Here is a 12330-nt window from a genome sequence, read left to right on the forward strand (position 1 = left end):
GCTGTCTAGGCTGAAAGAGGGGAGGGAGGTTGTAGAGCAGGGTCAGTGCTGCCTGCGAGGGACTGGGGGTTACTCTGCACTCCCTGCCCCCTGCCAGGCTCTGGGTTCATTGACTCCTTCTCTCTCTCTTCTCTGTAGTGCTGGGCTGTCATGGGGTGGACTAAAGTTATTTTGCATTTCTTAGTGTTCACATGCACACATATATGTTTGCATGTACACGTCACTGCTTTGTGTGTGTGATGTCCCTGCTGGTGCCATGTGAATGTCAGGGGTGCCAGACTGGAAGTGCTCAGTCCCCTTCTCACTAAGGGAGGGCCTGGGGTTCAGGCCAGGCAGGGCGTGCAGTGCACCTGGCCAGGGAATAGACACTCACCGCTCCCAGCCTGGGTCTGGTTGTGAATCCCCACAGCAGTGTGGAGCTCCTGGGGAGAACCAGCCTTGGCTCTGCTCTTGGTCATGTATTTAATGCGTGTCTCTCTGTGTCTCTGTTTGTTCCTGTCTCTGTCTCAGAAGGGACACTTGCAGGGCTGCCTGTTAAGAATCCACTTCATCTTTTTGTGCAGCCTCTGCCCCGCTCTGTGTCACTGTGCCACCCCTGGCACAGTAATACGTGGTGGTGCCTGTAGCTGTGAGGAAGCTGAGCTGCTGGCAGTATTTTCTGTTGGAAGAGTCCCTGGACATGGTGATTTTATTCTGGAAAGCTGTGTTGTCATATGTGCTACCACTCCATGCTCCCATGCACTGCAGTCCTTTGCCAGGAGCCTGCAGGATCCAGATCCACCGTAACTGCTTGTGACAGTGCCACCAGTGACGGTGCAGATCAGGCTGAGGGTCTCCCCAGGCTTCACCACCCGTGGGCCAGACTGCAGGAGCTGGAATTGGGACTGGACACCTAGAACACAAAAGAATCAGTGGGGACTAGCCCCACATGTACCCTTCTCAGCTTCACCTCCCACAGTCTCCCAAGGCACTCCCATGGAGCCAGGGCCAAGAGGAGCAGGGGGCAGAGCGTGGCTCAGAAGTTACTCACACCCAGGAGGGGCTGCCCTGCCGCCTGGACCCCACAATGTGTTTGAACCACTCGGGAGTCTCGCCTGGAGGGAGAAGGGTCCTTGGTCACAGCGGCAATGTGGGGGAAGCTAAGTCCCTTGGGAGGACATGAGTCCTGCAGGTGAGCTCAGGGCTATCTCAGGGGCTTGTAGCAAGTGGTGGAAGTGGGGATTGCCTCAGCCTGCAGAGACCTGAGTGTGGGCTGGTAAGACTATGTGTGCAGAGTGGAAGCAGCAGGGCTGGGTGTTGGGCTTGGGCAGAAAGGTGTGCAGGGACACTAGCAAAGCTGCATCATCATCATTGCTTTCATAGAGACCAGCCCTTGGTTGGATACAAAGATTTCACCATGTGAGAAGACATGATTGCACATGATGCTGGGCCCAGTGATGGGACCATGCTGGGTTTTTCCATGTGCGGGAGGCAGCTGAATCCACTGCTTCCTCCAATAAGCTGTCCTCTGCTGAATAGCCAAAAGGGATGTGCCCGGTATTTTCTGGGCACTGGAGCAATATTTGTAGAGCTGGGATTGGGGGCAGCTTTTGCTAGGGCAGGTGGAGTTGAAAGGAGTCTTGTAAGTGTGGACTGTTCCCCCTGCAGGCTCATGCCATCCTGCCTCTGTGCAGGGCTGTGCTGGGGGGGGGGGGGGGGGGGCTGCCCAAACCTAGCACCTCAGAAGGGTAGTTTTGAGCTGTGCCTTTATATTGCTTTACTAGGGTTGAGATCCCTTTCAGTCTGCCACAGTCATACCTGATCACATCTGCAGCTTTCAGGTTGCTCATGTGCAGGTGTAGCAGGCTCTGGGAGTTATCCTGGCACATGGTAAATCACCCTTATACAGCCAAGGAATATCACTAGTTGGATCTTGTATTCCTTCTCTCAGCCATCCAGCCCAGCCCCTTTCCAGGAGCCTGCTGGACTCAGACCATGTAGTAGTCCATGAAGGTAAACTGAGAGGATTTGCAGGAGCTGTGCAGAGTCTTGAAGCTTCCTCCTGTCCCCTGCAGACTCCCCCAGCTGCACCTGGAAACAGGCCCCTGGAAAACAGGGTAGGATACAAGAGTAACTATTAACAGGCAGCACTGGTGTAGCCCTCCCCTTCCTCTGCATGTCTTGTGGGAGGATGAAATACCTTGTGGAGCTGCTGCCAGGGCAAGGAGTTGCAGCCTAAGTCCCATCTTTGGTTGTGGGGAAGACTCGTGGGTGTTGGTAACTCATGGCACAGACCAGAGGGGCTGTGCCTTGATCATTCAGGGGCCGCCTGGGCAGCATGATGGAGTGATTTTGGCATGGCAGCCTGCCCCTGATTTGCATCTCCCCGACTTACCCCAGCCTCTGCTGCTCTTTCCTGTGATGGGGATCAGCTGTGCTGAGTGCAGAAAGAAGGTGATGGACCCTCCTATCCCACCTCCTATCTCTGTGCAACTCCCACGCCAGGACATGGGGGCCTGATTGCCCTTTTGCTGAAGGGACCTGTCCCCACCCTTGGCAGACTGGTGCTTTCTGGGGTAGAGGTGTCTGAGGTCAGTGGGAAGCTGCCCTGTCCCTGAGGGCTGCAGAGAAGCAGAGAGTCAGGGCTTGGTTTGCTAGGTGCAGGCAGTCACAGTGGTGCATGTGGCACAAAGCCACCTTGGTTTCTCCCCAAAATCTCTGCCTGGCAACAATGTGATCAAGATGCGGCAGCACAGAGGATTCACACCTCAGCCTGTCTCTTTAGGTAACCTGAGCTGGCTGCATCCCAGAGGGAGTGGGGGAACCTGCTCCCTCTGCCTACCTGACTTGCATCAGCCACCTGGGTGAGGGGTTTCTACCTGGGGAGCTGGAATCTGCCCGGTAACAGGTGATGTATTTCAAATTGGTTCACTGTCAGCCAGCTGGGGCTGACCTCCACTGCACCAGGTGAATGAGGTCACAGGGGCTATATAAGTTTGTGGGGGGGAAGGGGGCTCTCTCTCTTCAGCCATGAGGTGAAACAGCAGCCATGCGGGGGACACAGAGAAGCCTTACCATCTGAAATGAGCTCTCTCTCACCCCAAAACTCATGAGCAAGGAACTGCCTGCCCCTGAAGCGAAACTTCCTCCTTTAGAAGATGCTTGTGAGTAAGCTACTCAATCTGATTAAATATTTAGCTGGCATTAACAGGGATGCATAATCAAAAGGCTACCTCAGCCACACGGTTTGTTCTTTAGGATTTCTAAGATATTGCTCAATCCTGTACCATAGTTTCCCCTACCCCTTGTAATCAATAAAGTTCTCCTTTGTGACTGGTGTGGGAGACTTATTGGGGGGTGGGTCTAAATTATGCCTAAGAGACCCCTTAGGTCTGTGGACTAAGGGAGACTATACTTTTTCTCCCGTGACTTGGGGAAGCGCCCCAAGTGCCTGTACTGGGTCGAGTACCTGTCGGACTATGAAGCCTGTGTTTTCCCGAGGACACAGGGCTGAGAGAGTCCCTTCTCCGGGTGGTGGCTGTGATGTTACCCCTAGAGTAGCGAGTTTGCTCCGGGAGAGGGGTCGGCCGAGGATAAGGCGCCCCTAGGGAGGCATTCGGAGCCTGGAAGGTGGTGGGGCTCAGGGAGGTGGGTGGCTCAACGCAGGAGTGCCCCCTACTGGCCTGTCACAGTGCACACTTAGGGTTTGGCAAGAGGTCGGAGGCCTGAGGGGCCCAGCTCCATGCAGTGCCAGCTGTGCCTAATGTCTCCTGGCTGCTGGGAAAGCTGAGACTTGGGTGGTTTCTGGAGCAATCCTGTCCATGGGGGTGCTGGAGATGCAAGAGCCCCTCTTGTTGCAGCTGGCCCCTGCCCATGGGAGGGGTGGTGTGGGCCTGCTGTCAGGTGCCAGGCTTGGCTGGTGGTGAGCACATCCCTGCCTCCTGCTGTTTTACCTGGTGACAGCTTTGGGCTCTTCCCTCATTGCCATCTGGGTGCAAGGGTGGTGCTGTGGGGGGATAGAGCGATCTCTGTCCTGCAGGTGCCCAGGGCCTGGGGCATCAGAAGGAGTTGGGGCCTGGGGAGGCACCAGGCTGGAAGAAGCTGCAGAGCTGTGCCTGTGCAGGGAGCTGTCATCGTCCAGGCATCCCCATGGGAATGATCCCTGCAGAGGTTTCCACCTGACAGAGTCAATTTAGTTCAGGAAAAAGGTGAACTTCCAAGATGCCAAAGTGATTTTGGAAACCCCAGTTTCATAACAACCTTTGGCATCAAGGTGGCACGCAATCCCAAGGTGGTTTGAGATGTCTGATGAAATCCACAAGCAGAAAAGAAAGTCCTGAGTGACTGCTGAGGATGTCAGTACCCAAGAAGATTTGAGGAAGTGGACATCTTTGTCTTCTCTGCTGGCCATGAAGACGAGTGCTATGGGAGCCATGGGTAGTTAGGAGTCGTCACACTGCCGGAAAAACAGCAGTGGGAGAAAGGAGCCTGGGTACTTCCCCTCAAGCCTTTTGGAAATGCTTTGCAGGAGAGTGTGTTTTGAATCCAGGAGTATTTTGTGGGCCTAGGTTGGACAGACAGGGCTCGGCATTGCACAAGTGCCCAAGGAAGTGAGGAGCCCCACTGCCATGGCTCCTCATTCTGACAGTGCCCCCAAATGTTCTGTGATGAAGCCTCCTTGAGACTGGTAGTCCTTGCTGACATCTGTCTGTCAAATGCCCGGTGATGGTCTCAGGCCTATACTTTCTGGGATTTTATGGGTCCAAATGTAGGAACGCTCAGATGGTCACATCTGATTCTGAGGGAGTTTCGCTCCATGAGTGTGAAATTTACAGGTGGAAATGTCCCTGTCTGAGCCTTTTATAATTTTACTACACTATGAATAACAGGCTTCCTCTTTTTGTGCAGCCTCTGCTCTGCTCCGTGTCACTGTGTTTCTGGCACAGTAATATGTGGCGGTGTCTGCGGCTGTCAGGGAGCGCAGCTGCAGGGAGAACTGGTTCTTGGCATTGTCCTTGGTAATGGTGATGCGGCTCTGGAGGGACGGGTTGTAGCCTGTGTTACCACTGGTTCCACTTATGGATCCCACCCATTCCAGCCCTTTCCCTGGAGGCTGCCGGATCCAGCTCCACCAGTAACTGCTAGTGACAGTGCCACCAGTGATGGTGCAGGTCAGGCTGAGGGTCTCCCCAGGCTTCACCACTCCTGGGCCAGACTCCTGGAGCTGGAGCTGGGACTGGATGCCTGAAAAAAGCAGGGATCAGTCAGCATCCACCCTGACAAAACCTCCCCAACTTCTGCTACTTAGTGCAGTTCCCCCAGCACTCACCTGGGACCAGGGCCAGGAGGAGCAGGGGACAGAGCAGGGCTGTCATGGTGTTGCAGGAGGGCAGACCAGGGCCTGGGAGGGAAGCTCAGCTCCTGTGGGCAATGGCTCTGAGCACCCCAGAGCAGGTACTTGAGCAAGGAGTTGGTTTGGGATTTGCATAGAGGGCGTGTGCTGGGGCCTGGCCTGGGACAGATAGTGAGAGGCATGTCTCTGTGTGTGTGTGTGTGTGTGTGTGTGTGTGTGTGTGTGTGTGTGCATGTACTTGTGGTTTTCCTCCCTGCTCCTCCTTCACCCTTGTGGTGCAAGGCCCCGGCTGCTGACTGGCTGCTGCAGAGCAAACCCTTCAGCCCTGTTAGTGGCAGCCCCTTGCTGAGCCCTGCTCTGGCCCCAGGGCTCCAGGCCATCCTGCTGCTGCCTCCAGGGGCTGGTGGAGGTGGCATGTGACCCCAGGAGCCTCTTGCCCTGAGTCGCATCTCTTATTCTGGGTCATGGTCCCTTATCCCTCTCCTCCTTCTGGCGACAGTGACCCCCCTGGTTTGGGCAAAGGAGTGACCTCAATCCCCCAAGGATAGTGGAGTTCCCAAGACCTGATCATGATGGGTTGGTCTTGCTCAAGTATCTGCTGCAGGGACTTTCCCTAGGAGGGTCATACCCTGGTGCCCTGAGCATCCCCCAGGGCCAGAGGTTTCCCAGCCTGGTGCCCCTGTGCTGGGATCAGCATAAGTGTGGGCAGCTTCAGGGCAGCTCCTGCTCTGTGGGAAACTCCTGCTCCAACCCTTCCTGCCCTGAGCTGCAGGGTCCTACTTTCCCCTCTGCCACAGGGCAGGACAGAGGGACTCTGTGGTTCCTGGATGATGTGCTGGGGACAGAGCTACAGCTGCAGGGCAGGGAATGGGCAGATCCAGCTGGGCAGAAGGAGCCAAGCAATTGGGGATGAAGTCTTGGGGCTGGGCTAGAGTCCAGTGGGGCTGGGATTGCCCCACAGGGAGACACTTCTTCCAGAGCAGGGGCCACAACCTGGCACCAGCGAGATCCCCCCGCCCATGCCCAAAGCCCAGAAATGTGCATGTCAGTGTGATAGAGTATGGGAGAGGATGGCAAGGGCTGGTGCTGGCTCTGTGATGGGGGGTGCCCCAGGGCCAGGACTGGCTAGGCTAGAGCATGGGATGGGAAGGGGCGGTAGGGCAGGAGCTTTGCAGGCTGAACTGCCCCATTGGCTGGGGTGGCTTGGAGCATGTGTGTATGTATGCGGGGGTCCCTGTGTGCAGGGAGGCCACCTGGCTATGCACCCATACTTTCCTGCTCCCTTAAGTGTTCAGCCTGGCTCAGGCTCCCTCATCCCAAGGCACACACGGTGGACATGTCCCCTCCTGCCCCTCTGTTCAGAGATGGGGTCTCACTCCCACTACAGAAAGTGGCTTGTGAGCTTGCTGCAAGGCTCATTTGACATCACAGCACTGAGTCTGTGCTGGGCAGGGCTGAGAGATGGGGAGATCCTTGCTGGACAATGAAGATGTGCCTGTGAGGAACAGCTGGAAGGGAGAAACCTGCCCCATCCAGGTCACGCTGGGGTAGGGAAGGGGCAGGGTAGAGGGCAGGGAGGGTTAACAAGGGCTTTAATCACTTCCCCAGGTGAACTTAGCTTAGGCGTGAGCAATTGTTCCCAGAGGAGGGCGGCTCACCCACTTTTGGCAGGCTGTCCAGTGCTGCATTGGTAGCCGTGCCCCTTGACAGGTGCCCTGCCCCCTGGTCAAGGTCTTGGCACCAGTGTCTTGGGGCCAGCACTGGTGGGGTCCAGAGCAGGGTGCAGGCTGGCAGGGGTCTGTGGAGCCGCACTGGGCTGCACCAGCAGGACGAGGGGGGAGCTGACTCAGCTCCATAGAGCCCCGATGGCTGGGACCCTGCACTCCTGCTGCCCTGCTTTGGCCCCGGGACACACGTATGGGCCCCGTGCACCTGCTCACTCCCAGAGCTGTGCAGCCCCATGGTACAGGCGGGAGGCAGCATCCAGCCCCCACCCCTGCTCGCTGGCAGGGAACGAGCTGGTGCTGAGCACAGGGGAAACCACCCCTTCCCCTGCCTGGTAGTTGCCACTTCCTGCTGCACCCTTGCTGGGCTGTCCTGCGCAGGCACAGGCAGCTGCCAGAGGTCTGTGAGTGGCTGTAGCACAGGGCACTTTTCCCCTTTTCCCTGGTCTCAGCACCAGCTTGTAACCCCCCACCCCACCGCAGCCATATTGGGCCCGGGCTGGCTCCAGGCTCACCTGTCGGTGTTGTGCATGGTGGTAGCAGCAGTTCTGGCCCCCACGCTTGCCACGCCAGGCAGTGTTTTCCACCACCGGCTCTGGGCTGTCCAGCATGCACGCTCCGGGTGGGCTGCAGCACCAAACAGCAGAGACTGTATAAGACAGAGGTTTCCAGGGCTCTGCCCTGTCCTTTACCGTACTAGAAAGCATGTCCTGTCATCACCACCTGCTGGACCAGGCTGTGAAATGGCCCTGGCAGGTTTTTGCTTGGTCTCAGAGGGGCTTTCTCTTGCTCTGTAGCTTGCACAGTAATACCAGGTCGTGTCCTTGGGGCTCAGGTGTTGTCTCTAGAAATGGTGAAGCTCCCCTTCACTGCTAGTGCATATCTGATGGTATTTGAGTTCCCAGTGATTTCCCCAATCCACTGCAGCCCCTTCCCAAGACAGAGGGGGGCAGAAGACTGGGGAAGCAGGAGAGGCAGGAGGATTGGGCTCAGCTGCTTCATAAAGGGGTCCCTGAGCTGGGCTGGGCCTGGGTCCCTCTCCTTGTTAGAAGGGCATACTCTAGGGAAACTGCTATGGTCTGATGCACAAATCCTGGCAATTGGCTTCACACTATAGATGAGGAGAGTTATGAAGAGAGGCAGCACCCATAAAAACATCACGATCTCAAAGAGATCCTTGATTTCCCTGTGCTCACAAGACACACACTTTTGGCTAATGTTGCATGTGTCCAGGGTTTACAACATGCCAAGCAGAAGCTGCATTGTCCGACCAGTGTCTAAAATCGAGCACCCTGCCCTGGATCTCGGTCAGACTTGCCCGTGGCGTGAGCCCCAGCTCATCGGACTGAGGCAGCAAGAGCAGGCTCCTGTGCCAGTCAGGCGGGGTGGGTTTGCTGTGGGGAGCAGGGAGGAGGCTGGCCCTTGGGAGGCTGTTTTGGGGAAGCAGGGGTGAGTGCTTTTGGTGAGTGGGAAGCAGTGAGGGGGAACGGCTGTGTGAAGCAGAGCCCCGGGCAGCAGTGGGTGATAGTGCCAAATCTTGTTCAGCTCAAACCTCTTCCTCCCCCCACATCCTGAGCTCTGTGTACCCCACTCTGACCAGGCTGCTGCCACTGGACCTGCTGTCCTCCTGTGCCCTGCACTGAAAAGGACCTGCCTGGCACTTTCTTTGGGCTGGAGCAATTTCTGGAGAGTTGGGCCTGGAGGGTGGCTTTTGTCAGAGCTACTGGAGTGGAAAAGAGTCTAGAGGCTGGGGTTTATTGTCCCCAGTCCCCTGTCTCCCCTCCTGCCTCTGTGCAGGGCTGTGCTGTGCAGAGTGGCTGCCCCCTCCTGGCACCTTAGAAAGGAGGATCTGAGCAGGGATTTTGTATTGCCATGAAGAGGTTTGAGTCAGTGTGTCTCTGGCACAGTAATACAGGCCTGTGTCCTCGGGTTTCAGGCCGCTCATCTGCAGGTACAGCATGTTCTGGGAGTTGTCTCTGGAGATGGTGAATCATCCTTGAACAGCCGGGGAGTACCACTGGCTGGATCCATCACTTTTAATTCTTGCCACCCAGTCCAGCCCCTTCCCAGGAGCCTGGCAGACCCAGTCCATGTAGTAGTTACTGAAGGTGAACCTGGAGGCTTTGCAGGAGAGGCGCAGAGAGTCTCCAGGTTTCCTCACATCTCCTCCAGACTCTACCAGCTGCACCTGGGACCAGGCACCTGTAAAGAAAGGTAGGATCCAAGAGTAACTAGTATCAGGGCAGGATCAGTGCAGCACTCCCCACCCCTAGCTGTAGAATGATGAAATACCTTGCAGAGCTGTGGCCAGGAGAAGCAGGTAGAGCCCAAGTCCCATCTTCCCTGGTGCTGGGGGAAGCTGTTCTGTGTTGGTGGTCAGTGCCTGGAGCTGAGGGCTGTGGGTTATCTGTGCAGGTGCTGCCTGGGCAGCAGGACAGAGTGGTTTATACTGGGCAGCCTGTGTGTGATTTGCATGTCCCCTGCCTTATACCACCCTGCTGATTTTCCCCAGGGAGGGGGATCAGTTGTGCTGGGCACAGAGAGTGGCTGGACCCTCCCTTCCCCTGTGTCTGAGTACCTCCCACAGCAGGCTCTGGGGCCTGATTTCCTTGCCCTTTGCTGAAGGGCCCTGTCTCCCATAAGCAACAGCATTGTGGAGCCCCTGGGCAATGATTTGTATGTGCTTTCCCTTTTGGGGATAAGAACAGAGCATTTGTGTCCTGCCAGCACTGGTCAGAGTCTGTGTGAAGGAGACTCATCCCCCTGAGGCAGGGCAGGAAGCTCAGCAGGAGGTGGGAATTGCTCAGGTTCAAAAGGGTTTCAGGCACCAAAAACAGATCAGGTGCTGGGGATCCTTCCCGTGTGTGATCCCGTGTGCCCACCTGCCTCCTTGCACATACATGTCATCCATGTCTGAGTTTTGCTTGTCCACAGCTTGAGGTGCAGTCCGTTCCCCCCCCGCACCTATGTTCCTGAACTTGGCAGGCTTTGTGCCTCACCTGGAGCCACCAGCCCTGCAGTCCCCACCCCCACAACCTCAGTGGTGTAACATATAGACGTGACATGAGTTTTGCTTTGAAGAATTATTTGTGGTAAAGTTTCCCCCAAAACCTTACACAGATCTTCTTGAGTCTTGGCAGGCTTCATGCTCTCTGCAGGGTCTACAGTTCCTGAAAATTTCATCCACATCAGACAATAAACAACAAAGTTACAGATATTGTATTGTTTCCCCATTATACCTTTTGGCCAGATCTTGGCATGATGTGTGCCAAGTTTCAAGGAGATGGGTGTAGGGGGGTCAGAGAAACTGCACCCCACAATCATGAGAGAGAAACTCATGTCGTGTGTGTGTGTGTTAAGCGACAGCGAGTTGAAAGTTGCTTGGGTGTTAGGCCCTGATGAAACCTTGAAGCCTGCCACGGTTCAAGGTGATAGGTCCAGGGAGTTCAGAGAAAATGCACCCCAAAATCCTGAAAGCAAAACTTGTTGCACACATTCATGTTAGAGCACAGTGTTGTCACAACTGCTGGCTCACCCCCGGGTGAAACGTCGAAGCGCTGGTCGAAAAGCAACACTTGTATTTTGCACAGCCCTAGTATGGGACCCTCTGTTCTTTGGGTGATTTAAATAAAGGTGTGATGGAAGTCTATGATAAAGGTCCAGTCAGTCTCTCTATCTACCTATCTATAGCTAGCTAGCTAGATATAGATATATTTTAATTAAAAAAAAAAATTCTGTGGAGGGAATAACCCGCTCTGTACACCCCACTCTCCTTAGGGCCCAATTGATGACTGGTCCTTGCTCTGTCTGCGTCTTTAGTCCCAACTCAGGTCAGTACTGGGTGCCAATGTGCTGCAGTGCATCATGGCAGACTGTGAGCCCATTCCCCCATCAAGCAGACAGTTGGGTCCCCCAAAACAGGTGGAGTCTATGGGGCCTCACTTCACAGTCACCAGCACGATGCATTGCCCCCCATCTCTGCAGAGTATAATCAGACCACGTCCCTGGGGTGATGGCCACAGACACCGTACTGTGTGCTTGGATGAGCCTCTGAGTTCAGACCTTCCAGGACTCTGGTAAGGGTCCCCGTTCTGGGGCTGGATGGACTCAGCTTTGGGAGCAGGCAGCAGCTGGTGCAGAATGGGACCTGTCTATGGCTGTGAGAGGGGAGGGAGGTTGTAGAGCAGGGCCAGGCCAGTCCATGAGCCAGATCTGCAGCTCCCTGGTGCTGTCTGTGAGGGGCTGGGGGTTACTCTGCACTCCCTGGCAGGCTCTGGGTATGTCTGTCTCTCCCTCTGCTCTCTATAGTGTTCGCTTGTCATGGGGGTGGACAAAAATTATTCTTCCATTTGTGTGTTTGCATGTGCAGTCATGTATTCTTGCTTGTATGTAACTGCTTTGTGTGTGTGATGTCCCTTCTGGTGCCCATGTATGTGTCAGGGGTGCCAGGAAGAAAGTGCTCAGTCCCCTTCTCACTAAGGGAGGACCTGAGGGCTTAGACCAGGCAGGGTGTGCAGCGGATCTGGCCTGGGAATAGACACTCCCCACTCCCAGCCTGGGTCTGGTTGTGAATCCGCACAGCAGTGTGGAGCTCCTGGGGAGCCCCAATCTGGGTTTCCTCTTGGTCATGTATTTCATGCGTGTCCCTCTCTGTCTCAGTCTCAGAAGGAAATTGCCAAGTCCACCTGTTAAGAATCCACTTCCCCCTTTGTGCGGCCCCTGCCCTGCTCTGTGTCACTGTGCCACCCTTGGCCCAGTATTACATGGTGGTGTGTGCAGCTGTCAGGGAGCTGAGCCGCAGGTAGTACTTGGTGTTGGAGGAGTCCACGGAGATGGTGATTCTGGTCTGGAAAGCTGGGTTGTAGCTTGTGCTACCAGTCCTCCACCCCATCCACTCCAGCCCTTTTGCCAGAAGCCTGCCGGATCCAGCTCCACCAGTAACTGCTCGTGATAGAGCCACCAGTGACGGTGCAGGTCAGGCTGAGGGTCTCTGTAGACTTCAGCACCCATGGGCCAGACTGCAGGAGCTGGAGATGGGACTGGACACATATAAAAAACAAGGATCAGTGAGGACTGACCCCACATCTACCCTTCTCAGCTGCACCTCCCACAGTCTCCCGAGGCACTGCCATGGAGCCAGGGCCAAGAGGAGCAGGGGGCAGAGCAGGGCGGTCATGGTGCTGGAGGAGAGGTAAAAAGAGCACAGGAGGATAGCTCAGCTCATTGGGTCAGTGGGCCTAAGAGCCCCAGGGCAGCTACTTAAGCAGGGAGACA

This window comes from Crocodylus siamensis, chromosome 6 (genome assembly GCF_052110815.1).
Source record: "Crocodylus siamensis isolate JL-2025a chromosome 6, ASM5211081v1, whole genome shotgun sequence".
NCBI classification, from domain to species: Eukaryota; Metazoa; Chordata; order Crocodylia; family Crocodylidae; genus Crocodylus; species Crocodylus siamensis.